The sequence below is a fragment of the Oryzias latipes genome, chromosome 8, assembly GCF_053564925.1.
Source record: "Oryzias latipes strain Hd-rR chromosome 8, Olatipes_Hd-rR_3.1".
NCBI classification, from domain to species: Eukaryota; Metazoa; Chordata; class Actinopteri; order Beloniformes; family Adrianichthyidae; genus Oryzias; species Oryzias latipes.
This window is the reverse complement of record NC_136244.1, coordinates 7200985-7213853: the sequence shown is the minus strand read 5'-3', so window position 1 is coordinate 7213853 and position 12869 is coordinate 7200985.

Below are 12869 nucleotides of genomic sequence, written 5' to 3'. Positions count from 1 at the left end.
CGATGTCTCCAGGTCCTGATTGTACCTCTCTACCTGGCCGTTGGTCTGAGGATGGAATCCAGAACTCAGACTGACCTTGATCACTAGGAGGTTGCAGAATGCGGCGATGAATTGTGGGCCCTGGTCCGACGTGATGTTCTGAGGATGTCCATGAAGGCGAAACAGGTGGCGCAAAACCAGGGTGGCCAGTTCCTTGGCTGAAGGGAGTCTCTGCAGGGGTATGGCGTGGGCCAACTTAGAAAACCGGTCAATGATTGTGAGAATAACCGTACTACCTTGTGAGTTAGGTAATCCGGTAATGAAGTCCATGGAAACGTGGGACCAAGGTCTGGACGGCACAGGTAGAGGGTGAAGTAGCCCAGCTGGGGGGGTCCTGGGGGTCTTGACACTGGCACACACATGACAGGCTGACACAAAACCCCGTATGTCAGAGGACATAGAGGGCCACCAGAACCGCTGGGAAATAAGGAACCCAGTCCTCGTAACACCAGGATGGCAGGCCAGTCTGGACGAGTGCCCCCACTTTAACACCATGGTGCGAAGAGTTGAAGGCACATAGAGTCGGCCTTCCGGACAGCCCGCGAGGATGGAGGAAGGATCTGGGACGGATGCCTGTACCTTTTGCTCCAGCGACCAGCGGGTGGTCCCTAGCACCATGTGCGAGGGAAGTACAGGTGCGCCTTCAGCAGGTCTCTCCTCCACCTCCAGTTTGTACTGACGGGAGAGTGCGTCCGGTTTGACGTTCTTACTCCCAGGTCGATAGGTGAGGGTGAAATCGAACCTGTCTAAGAACAGAGTCCACCTGGCCTGGCGGGGAGAGAGGCGTTTAGCAGACCGGATGTATTCAAGGTTCTTGTGGTCCGTCCAAACCAGAAACGGCTGCTCAGCCCCCTCCAACCAGTGGCGCCACTCCTCCAGGGCCACCTTCACAGCCAGCAGTTCTCTGTTCCCTAGATCGTAATTTCTCTCCGCAGGAGTGAGCTTGCGGGAGAAATACGCGCAGGGATGAACTTTATTATTGGACGCTCTCTGTGACAACACAGCCCCACACCTGACTCAGACGCATCCACCTCCAATATGAATTGTTTGGAGGGGTCAGGCTGAGTCAGTATAGGGGCTGCAGAGAAACGTCTCTTCAGCTCACAAAAAGCTTTCTCAGCTTCTTTGTCCCAAACAAAATGCACTTTATCAGACGTAATCCTATGAAGGGGTGCAGCAACGCCACTGAAACCTCTGATAAAACGCCTATTAAAATTGGCGAACCCCAAGAAGCGCTGAAGTTGCTTCCTACCAGAGGGAACCGGCCACTCCAGAACGGCCTGAACCTTGGAGTCATCCATCTGGACCTGGCCCGGAGAAACCACATACCCCAAGAACCGAGTCCGCGTAGTGTGGAATTCGCATTTCTCGGCCTTGCAGTAGAGGTGGTTCTTCAGGAGGCGCTGGAGGACGGCTTTGACGTGCTGCACATGTGAATCTAGGTCAGGAGAAAAAAAAATCAAAATATCGTCCAAGTACACAAACACAAATTTGTTCAGCATATCCTTCAAAACGTCATTAATCAAGCATTGAAACACTGCCGGAGCATTTGTTAGTCCAAAGGGCATGACTAAATATTCAAAATGTCCGCTAGGCGTGTTAAACGCAGTCTTCCACTCATCTCCCTCTCTCACACGAACCAGATGATATGCGTTCCTGAGATCCAGCCTAGAAAAAATACGTGCCCCGCTTAGCAGGTCAAATGCAGTGTGCAGCAGGGGTAAGGGGTAGGTGTTACGCACAGTGATCTTGTTCAAACCCCTGTAGTCAATGCAGGGCCGCAGGGAAGCAGACAGAGTCTTTTGTGATGAGGTCTGTTACGTGAACCAACGGAGGAACCCAAGTGCAGGAACGACAACGAGTCGGCGTAACGTAGAAAACAGGCTTTTAATGCCAAGAGCACACTTGAACATGAGCATGAACGAAAACGCTGCGACAACCACAGAACAAACAGAGCAGCTTAAGAAGGGAACCTAATCAAAGAGAACATGAGCACCAGCTGTGAAAACACCGGGGACAGGTGAGGGAGGAGGAGCCAGCAGGAGGGTTGCAGCTGAGCAGCAGGGCCATCCATGACAAGGTCATTTCTTTGAATGAGGTCACAGATGCTAATACATCTAATAGAATTTGCAGTAGTGTTTGATGCCGTACCGTCTGGACTGTGCATGTTATTCAGGGGTTTCTACAGCGCTCCTCCTTTGACTCTTAATCCTCCTGATATGTTAAAATCTCCTCTGGGTAGTTTCTGCTTCACTTCTGCAAAACAGTTGAACTCAAAAATCAGAGCTTTGTTTCAAGATCATTTAGTTTCTGTTCCATCAGCTGCTGTTTATTGGGCTAATTTTATATCTAACAAAAGTCTGTTCTTTACCACAAAAATTATTCTTAACAAACAAAGTCAAAGAAATCTCATTTAACCCTTTTGCTATCCTATGACCCCACCCTTACACTGACGTGTTCTCCCTACCATGACAAAGGTGGATAAAGGTGGAAAGATTTCATGTAATCCATGGACACCAGTGAAGATCACAAATCATTGAAGAAAAAAGGTTCAGAGCACTGTCTAGTGGCTCTAGATGACCCAACTCCCAATGTTAAAGTGCCTAGGATAGCACAAGGGTTAAACTTATACACAGATTTTACAACTAGATTTAAAGCTGACATAAACACCAGCTATACTTTCTGCCAGAAGCAACCTGAAACGTGCTCTCATCTATTCTGGTCTGAACTCACATGAAAATTTTGGAAAAACATCCACAAATTTATCGAGGCTCTATTCATGCTAATTTACAACTCTATTATAAGAACGTAATATTTGGTTTTCACAGCCTTAAACTCCAAGATCGTGACGCTTTCTTTTTTATAAATATGTTGTTATTAATGGCTAAATTTCATATTCAGAAAAGTACATTTTCTAATATAAAGCCAGATTTCTTCGTGTTTAAACTGGATCTGCAGCGAAATATACATTTAATTTCAGCTTAAAAAAATACAAAGGCTCAAAAAACGATTGACACCTGGAAATCTTTCGGACTAATGGCATAAGTTTACTCTCGCATTTCTATTTGTCTACGGTTATTTCTTTTTTTTATTTTTTATTTTTTATTTCCTTCTGTGATTGTTCTAAATAATTAAGATTTTACTAAGGTTATAACAAGTTTATTCTACATTCAGAGCTGTATTGTACTTTATATTTGCATAAATGCAGCAAAAAAAGAAAACACCTGGTGGTGCCGAACCCAGAAAAGAAAAAAAAAATGCTTGCTTGGTAGTGATGGGTAGATGAGGCCTCCTGAATCGTTTCGGCACATAATCCAAACTGTATTGATACTGTGTCACTTAATATTGACTCCAGCTGCACCAAAAACGTAATTGCAGGCAACCCAGTTTAGAAACAGTAATTTAACTGAGAAGATTTTCAAAATAAAATATCTTTCAAAATAAAAGATAGCTTAGCTAGACTCATAGTAAAACTAACTAAAACCTGCCAAATTGACGCAAAAAACGCGTAAATCCAATTTTCTTAAGCAAGATCTAAATCCACCAATTGTTGGTGGAAATTTGGCAACACTGCTGGTAATAATAATAATAATAATGGATTGGATTTATATGCACTTTTCAAGATGCTCAAAGCGCTTACAGTGTGTCCATTAATCATTCACTCCTCATTCATACTTGATGATGGTAAGCTACTGCTGTAGCCACAGCTGCCCTAGGGCAGACCAACAGAGGCATGGCTGCCAGTTCGCACCCAGGGTTGCTCTGACCATCACCAAGAACATTCATACACATTCACAAACCAGTGGTAAGTAATATTTTCAAAAATTGCAAAATGTTTCAGTGGTAAGGCTTGCCCAAGGGGCGTCACTGGGTAATGTTAATTGCTCACCAATGATTTGGTAATTCCATTCATATGGTAATTGCCCCATTACCATTGCCATTGCTTGCTTGTTCATTTCCCCCGGGATTGAATTCTGGTTCCCTTCATGCCAGTCCGTCACCCTACCAACCGATCTACCCAGCCGGGTACTGGTGGACGAGCCCTTGTTTGGCTCATCTGTGACACACTGGCACATTGGCTGTATCGGTCACGTGACTTCTCCTGAAGTGATACGCGCACCGACACGGGGTTTGACTTTATGAGCTTGACACGTGAGCCGATGCGTCATTATTACCAGACCCATCACTACTGATTACTTTTGCTTAACTTGGTTTAATATTAATGTAGCACCTATGCTATTAGGCAGAGGTAGTCAGGCTACTGGACCAAATATAGGTTCGCACGGAGTGGTGTGTATTGAATAAAAGAGCCAAGAGTCAATAAAAAGGTAGAATGGAAAAAGCCGGCAGTTTACTGAACAATTGACAAACAACAATAAACATACAAATTTGGTTCTTAAGTAATGTTAAGACACCTTTTCAACACCCTTTATGTTGTTTTTTCCTTTACTTTTTCTGTTAAAGTTCAAATAAAAGGTTTTGTTCAAGTTAATTTCAGTTTCAATCTATTTTAATTAAAGATGACCGGTCATTTGTTTTAAAGGGATTTTAGTTACAGAACTAAATTTATTTAACTTAAATTTAGTTTAAGCTTTCTTTTGAGTTCACTATATTTACCCTTTTCACTTTTTTGTAAATCAGTTTTGTCACTTTAAATTTACACCAAAAGTATCCTTTAAAGTTACAAAATATCAGATATCAAACAAAAGACAATTCAATATGCAAAGCAAACAAAGAACTGTTTTTCTAAATGTCCAATTGCTTAGCAAAATCCTTTAAAGTTTGTTAGCAGACGTATCCAGTTTTGGTAGTGCTCCTTTAAAGTATATTGGATCCACAGTTAGTGTTCAATCTCCTACCGCGACCTTGGCAGAGATTTTGTAGTAGTGAGGAAAAGTAAAGGACCACGTGATGCTCTACAGGCAGTCCGGATTATCGTGCTCCTTGGGTAGGCTCGCCATCCATGGATCAGGAGAAGTCCAGAACGATCCGGTCCGGAACCGTCTCCCAATTACTCTCGGGGGGACTCAAAAACCTGGCCTGCAGGACAGGCCATAAAAATAATTTTAGTCCATATGCAAAATAAAACCACTCCAAAATGAAAGCGGAGCCGCACTAGAAGGCTACGTGACTCTTTAGAAACTTAAAATGGCGGCTGCTCTTTTTTCTTTTTCATACATCCAACTCTACTTGCAAAATTAGCTTCTTTTCACACAAAATATACCCAAAATACATCAAATAAAATACATTCATGTTTCGAAGTGTCAAAGAAAATTATAAATATCTCAAAAGTACTGTTTTGTCATCTTTTCACAACTTAAATTGGTCTCAACTGGGCTCGCCTCATCACGGCAAAACCCACGCCACAAAAGTAGGCAAAATACAAAACAAAACTCACCAAAACTCGTCTCGTAATGGCATAAAATCTTATTTGGCTCACACCCCTCTTCCGGTCTGGCTAGACAACAGGTTTGCACCGTTATTTTAGTTTTTCACCGTAGTTTTTCAGCTAATGGCTACTCTGCTGCGCGTGCTTGCTGTCTCTGCCCTAAACAGGCCTATCTCTCCGCTACGCGCCGCACAGGTTGGGGAGGGCTCTTGAAAAAACTTTAAACTTTATCGACAACAAAAACAATTTCTCTTTTTAAACAAAAATAGTAATAAAACCTATAAATTATTAATGTGAATACTATTTATATTTTTATCCTCACAACTTTTAGCTGTTTTTATCATGTTGTTTATTAATATTTATTGACCTTTTTATATCATTACTGAGTGTATTTGTAACGGGGGTTACATCCTCCCCTCCTTTTCTCATGCACGTCCTCGTACATGTTTCACACAGTTTCTATCTTTAACATCTTGGGAGCATTTAAAGAGTCAGTGAATGCTACTGCTAAGCTTTGAAATAGAGACTGGACTACAGTGACGAGTGGGTTACCTAGTTCAGGATAGGTCAGTCTCTGAGCAGGTTCCCTATGTCTGTTTGAACGTCTTAGGGGATCAGTGATGGTGTCATTAGTGTCAGTGGCTTCTGGGCACTGGTCTGTGTCAGTGACAATCTCTATGGGCATTTCAGAAATGTCTTTGGTTTGGCTGTCTGTTTCAGGGGACTCTTCAGGATCTACTTGAGGTAGGTTTTCTTCTTCAGGGTAAGTATCGACTTGGATATCTCCGTCAGTTTCGATTGGATTCTCTTCAGGTAAGTTTCTTTCTACAAGTTCGGTTAAGGACTCTTCTGGTGGGTTTGTCTCACTTGGTAAGTATGTCTCATCCGATAGTTGTTGACTCTCTTTAGCTTCAGCAGCTTTGGTTGTTTCCACTGGCGTTTGCCCTACAGCGGTTTCAGGGTTCTCTGTGTCAGGTGGGATGTAGGGACTTTTGGTTTCCACTACTAGATCATGATAATCGTAGTAATAGCCAGGATCAGAATCTTCACAATCGGACCCTTGTTCAACACTTTCTGTTTGTTGGCGTGTTTTGGGTCGCCTTGGTTTGTCTTTCACAATTTGTTCTGCTTCCTCTGGGCTAGCAGGAAGGAAACCGCATGGCAATAACAGGTCACGATGAAGGGTTCTTTGAGGACCGTCTCTTGTCTCTGGTTTAACAACATAGACAGGGAGGTTGTTTGATTGTTTCACAATGATGTAAACTTCAGGTTCCCAGCGGTCGGCTAACTTATGCTTGCCTCGCATACGAAGGTTTCTCACGAGCACTCTGTCGCCTTCCTTCAAGGTGGACTCAACAATGCATTTATCAAATCTTGCTTTGTTGCGACTGGCCGATTTCTTTGCCATTTCAGTTGCTATTTTGTAGCTGGATTCGAGGCTTGACTTGAGGTTGCGAACGTACTCTGAGTGGGAACTTGGCTGATGGTCAACTGGCAGACCGAACGCGAGGTCGACGGGTAGCCGGGGCTGTCGGCCAAACATTAGTTCATATGGGGTAAACCCCGTCACCTCATTCTTTGTACAATTATAAGCATGTACTAAGGGTCGGACGTGTTCGCGCCAGTGTGTTTTCTTGTGATTCTCCAGTGTGCCAAGCATGCCGAGGAGGGTCCTGTTGAACCGTTCAACAGGGTTCCCTCTCGGATGGTAAGGAGTAGTTCGTACTTTTCGAATACCAGCCAGCTGACAGAGCTCCTTTATCGTGCGAGACTCGAAGTCCGGACCCTGGTCACTATGAAGTCTCTCGGGAAAACCATAGTGAGAGATGAAGTTTTCCCAGAGGAATCGAGCAACTGTGCGCGCCTTTTGGTTTGGAGTTGGCAAGGCGAGCGCATACTTCGTGAAGTGGTCTGTAATCACCAACACATCCTTCGTGTTGCTCGAATCTGGCTCTAGACTTAGAAAGTTGATGCACACCAACTCTAGTGGACGGGTGACGACAATGTTCACGAGAGGTGCGGCTTTTTCTGGTCGGGCTTTGCGACGTGTGCAACGTTCGCAAGTCTTGACCTTGAGCTCAATGTCTGTGGCCATTTTGGGCCAATAGAATCGCTTTCTCACCAGGTCCCATGTCCTTTCGACACCTAAGTGTCCCATGTCGTCGTGTAAACTTTTCAGGACAAGGGGTCTCAACTCTTGTGGTAGCACGAGTTGATACTGCGTTTGTGCACTTTCTTGTCTGGTACGATAGAGGACTCCGTCTTTAAGGACTAACTTGTTCCACTCTCTTAGCAACAAGCCAAGTTCAGGAAGCTCATTTTTTGCAGTTGGTGGGGGTTTTTCTCCCAACGTTATCTGGTTGACTATTTCTCTGATGCTTGTATCAGCATGTTGTTTTTCTTTCAAGTCTGATGTCGTAAAGTGAGGAATGACTGGCAAACCACCAAGCTGGTCCTCCTCTTCATAGCTTTGGGGGACGGCTTGGGGAGTGAGAGCAAAAGACAGAACCAAAGGATTGTCAGTGATGGACACTGCTAGTTCGTCTGTGGACTGGTGGACAAAGTGCTTTTCACAGATGGCTTTTATTATGCTCTGGTCAACAAGGTTTGAATGGGGTGTGTCAGGTAGGTGCCTTTGTGTGAACTGTTGGATTCTTTCCAGTTCTTTCTTGGACAGCATGTCGTCTGGTTGTGCGCTATGTGGGCGTCGGGATAGTCCGTCCGCGTCCTGATTTTGTTTTCCTGCCCTGTATTGCAGTTGGAAGTCAAAGGTGGACAGCGCAGCTAACCATCTGTAACTTGTAGCGTCAAGTTTTGCGGTGGTCAAGACGTACGTTAAGGGGTTGCTGTCAGTGATCACAAGGAAAGGGCGTCCGTAAAGGTAATCTTGGAATTTTTCGGTAACTGCCCATTTTAGCGCGAGAAATTCTAACTTGTGTGCAGGGTACTTAGCTTCACACTTTGACAACCCGCGGCTTGCGAAGGCGATCACACGTTTCTGACCTTCTTGTGTTTGGTAGAGGGCTGCCCCCAACCCTGAAGTGCTTGCGTCTGTGTGCAAGGTAAAGGGAAGAGTAGGGTCGGCAAACCCGAGCACTGGGGCACTTGTCAATTTTTCGATGATTTCGTCAAATGCTGTTTGACAGTCCACATTCCATCTTGCTCCAAAAGGATCTTTGGGGTTATGATATTGGGCTGTGCCGGCTTTGGCACTTGTCTTTTTATGCAGAGGTGGATATCCGCTTGTGAGTTGGTTGAGAGGTCGCATGATCTTTGAATAATCCTTTATGAATCTGCGATAGTATCCACAGAATCCTAAGAATGTCCGCAATTCCTTCAAAGTGTTTGGTTTTGGCCAGGTTTTGAGTGACGAGATTTTCTCAGGATCAGTCTCGATTCCTTTTTCTGAGATGATGTGGCCAAGGTACTTTACGGAGCTCTGGAAAAACCTGCACTTTTGTGGCGACAGTTTTAGACCATACTCTTTCAAACGACCCAGGACTTGCAAGAGGCGTTCTTCGTGTTCCTCCAAGGTTGAAGAGAACACTATTAGGTCGTCAAGGAACACAAGGGCTTGTTTCAGGTTGAGCTCTCCCACGCAACGCTCCATGAGCCTCTGGAACGTGCTGGGGGCATTTGTGATTCCTTGAGGCATTCTATTAAACTCAAAGAAACCGAGGGGGCAGACGAAGGCAGTTTTCTGTTTATCGGCCTCCTCCATTTCTATCTGATAGAAGCCTGATTTTAGGTCTAAGACCGAAAACCAGTGTGATCCACTTAAAGCCGAGAAAGACTCCTCGAGATTGGGTAAGGCGTACGAGTCTTTTACAGTCTGCAGATTTAACTTTCTGTAGTCAATGCATAATCTGACATCTCCATTTTTCTTGCGAACGACTACAATCGGGGACGAAAAGGGAGATTCAGACTCGCGAATGACTCCGGCATGGAGGAGCTGTTGCAAGTGGTTGCGTACTGCCTCCAAGTCTTGCGGATGTATCGGCCTGGCCCTGTGTTTGAAAGGTGTAGGGTCGCTGAGAGTGATGTGGTGCTTGATTTTTCCAGTACGACCAAAGTCAAGCTCGTGTTGGGCAAATACCTCTGGCATTGAGTTTAACTTGTCTGTTATTCTTTGTTTCCACTCACTAGAGATGGGGGAATCACCAAAATCAAACTGGAGATTTGACTTGTTCTCAGATTTTGGATTCACTGTTTTATTGTTTGCAGGCTGGACACTTTGGATAGCATGAATCTCTGCAATGATTGTCTTTGGGGTGAGTGTGATGGCATGATCAGATTCGTTCTTGAGGATGACTGGTATGCAGCGAGGGAACTTGGATGGGAGGGTTGCTAACCCATCTTCGACAAAAAGGCCACCAGGTAAAGAGGTGGTTGTTGGCGCCTCAACAGTCACCCATTTTCCAGTTTCTGGTACTCTGCGAGTTATCGATCCTTCCAAAACTTTTGTTTGTCCAGCTCCAATAGTTTCACAATCAGTACTGTGGAGTCTGACTTCACCCAAGCCTGAATTAACGGAGTGTTTTTTTCTGGCTGCAAGTGTTTTGAGAACGACTTTGTACCCATATGGAACTGAATGTTTTTCTTTGGAATCTACAACCAATCCGTACTGCTCATACAAGATGTCCAAGGTGTTAGTACCTATCAGCAGCGAAGGTGAGTTGGAGCTTAAGTTGGGAACGATCAGGGCTAGTGTTGGCACTTCAATGTCCGCACCCAATGAACTCTTGGGGAACGTGATGGCAGTTTCGATAAAGCCAAGGTAGGGGACATTCTGGCCGTTCGCTCCTTCTACCTCCAGCAGGTCGTTTAAGCTGTGGACAGGTAAGTGAGACAGTTTTTCTTCGTAGAAGGATTGGGAGATCGTCGTTACTTGCGAGCCCGTGTCTAATAGACAGCTGCACACATGATCGTCAATGGCTACTTGGGCAGTGCACTTCGCTCCAACAAGACCTTTTGGAAGAGAAAGTGACATTTCAGCTTGTGTGTGGAAGTTCAAGACGCGTTTCTTTTCCTTGGGACTCTTTGTCTTTGGCTCAGCTCCAATTTGTCCCACAACTGGAGCCCTCTTTAGTTTAAAAAAGTAGGTTCTTGTCCATTCACTTTGTCCCATGCCATCTGCTTGTCTCTTAAGAGTTTCCTTTTTTCAGCAACTAGGGGAGAGTTTGGCTCATTTTCACACTGGGGCTTGATGTGCCCGTCCTCCCCACATCTGAAGCAGTACCAGGGCTTTGGACGATTTCTTGGATGAGGTTCTGATTTTTGTTCTGAAGGCTGTGGCTTTGGAGTTTTGAAACTTTCAGGGGGGACTTTTGTCTTGGTCGAGTTTGTGGATTTTGACTTGACTTTACTGTTTGAGTCTTTTTTGTTCTTTAGAGATGCAAGATGGGACTGCAGATTGGCGATCTGCTTCTTGAGGTCTTGTATTTCAGAAAGGGAGTCAACAGTTTTTGATGTATCTCGCTCTGGACTTTGGGACTGAGCGCCTTGGTAGTTGGAAAACACTTTTGGTTTTGTTGTATTCAAGTGCTGTTTCATGCGCGACATTTTCGCTGTGCGCCTTTTCTCAGCAGTCCGGAGCATGAGAAGGAGTTCGGAAAAGTTAGGTGGAATTTGCCTTTTCTGTTCGAGTTGGAGCTCTGCTATTAGCTCATTGTCCCAACAGCCTCTTATGAACTGCTTTAACAGCTGCTTGTCTAGTTCACCAGCAGGAACACCACCTCTTATGAACGTGGTGTTCAGCATGACTTGAAGACGCTGGAGGTAAGACGATGGTGCCTCACCATTATTCTGCACAGTGTTCAAGTATTTGGCAAAGAGGTCGTCTCCATCTTCAACCGTACCGAAGGCAGAGTCGAGTATTTTCAAGTAGGTGGAAGGAGGTGACTCTGTAGGTATGTGCTTCACCAGATCGACAGCAGGTGAAGAGAGACTTTCCAAGAGCCTCCTGGATTTGCATGAATCAGGCTGTCTGGGGTCTTTTAAAAGGAGTTCCACACTCGAGCGCCAGCTCTCATAGTCGACTTCGTTGTTTGGGTGGGGACAGCGCCCTGAAAAGGGTCTCAATCTGAAAGGAGTGTTCATCTGAGCATTGAAGTCTTCAGTTCTCAGCACATGTTCCACTATTACTTTCTGAAGCTCTGGTGGGTTTACTTCAGAAGGTTTGAGAGTGGGTGTCTTAACACTGACCTGCACTCGTGGGGGATTCTCAACTGGAGCTTGGATCAGTGGGTGGACTGGTTCAAGAGTTGGTGGGTTCTCTTGCAGAGGACTGAGAGGAGCATTCGTGTCAGGGACTTGGGGTGAGTCCTGGCGGTCACCTGAGTCATTTTCGTCAGGGTTAACTACTTGGCTTATAGAGGAAAGTTCGTCTCTCAGTAAGTCTGCAAAGTCTTTACCTGTCAGTCTTGCAATGTCTCTCAGTTCAGTCAGGTAAGTCTGAGTAGCTGTCTTGCTAACTACGGGGCTGTAAACTGAGCTTAATGCTTCGACAAGGTAAAGTATGTCAGGTTTGTTCTTGGGTGAGAATCTGTATGGCAGTAAGCTAGATAATGCCTGGACTGGTGCACTGGACGCGTACTCAAGAAAGGACTGCTTGCCCTTTTCTGGACACGGGGGATCTACAGGTACCATTGTCTGAATGGACCCATATTGTTTGAGGAAGTCAAAAAGCTCTTCATCAGATTCAGTGTCAGTTAAACCAGTAATAAGAAGTGAGTTCGGTATCTTAACATTACTTCGTTGCACGGCTTCCATTTTTTGTTCAGTTCTTAGTCAAATTTGAGCTCTGAAAATTATTTACGAACCACTCCTGGCTGGCTCGCCAAGAATTTGTAGCACCTATGCTATTAGGCAGAGGTAGTCAGGCTACTGGACCAAATATAGGTTCGCACGGAGTGGTGTGTATTGAATAAAAGAGCCAAGAGTCAATAAAAAGGTAGAATGGAAAAAGCCGGCAGTTTACTGAACAATTGACAAACAACAATAAACATACAAATTTGGTTCTTAAGTAATGTTAAGACACCTTTTCAACACCCTTTATGTTGTTTTTTCCTTTACTTTTTCTGTTAAAGTTCAAATAAAAGGTTTTGTTCAAGTTAATTTCAGTTTCAATCTATTTTAATTAAAGATGACCGGTCATTTGTTTTAAAGGGATTTTAGTTACAGAACTAAATTTATTTAACTTAAATTTAGTTTAAGCTTTCTTTTGAGTTCACTATATTTACCCTTTTCACTTTTTTGTAAATCAGTTTTGTCACTTTAAATTTACACCAAAAGTATCCTTTAAAGTTACAAAATATCAGATATCAAACAAAAGACAATTCAATATGCAAAGCAAACAAAGAACTGTTTTTCTAAATGTCCAATTGCTTAGCAAAATCCTTTAAAGTTTGTTAGCAGACGTATCCAGTTTTGGTAGTGCTCC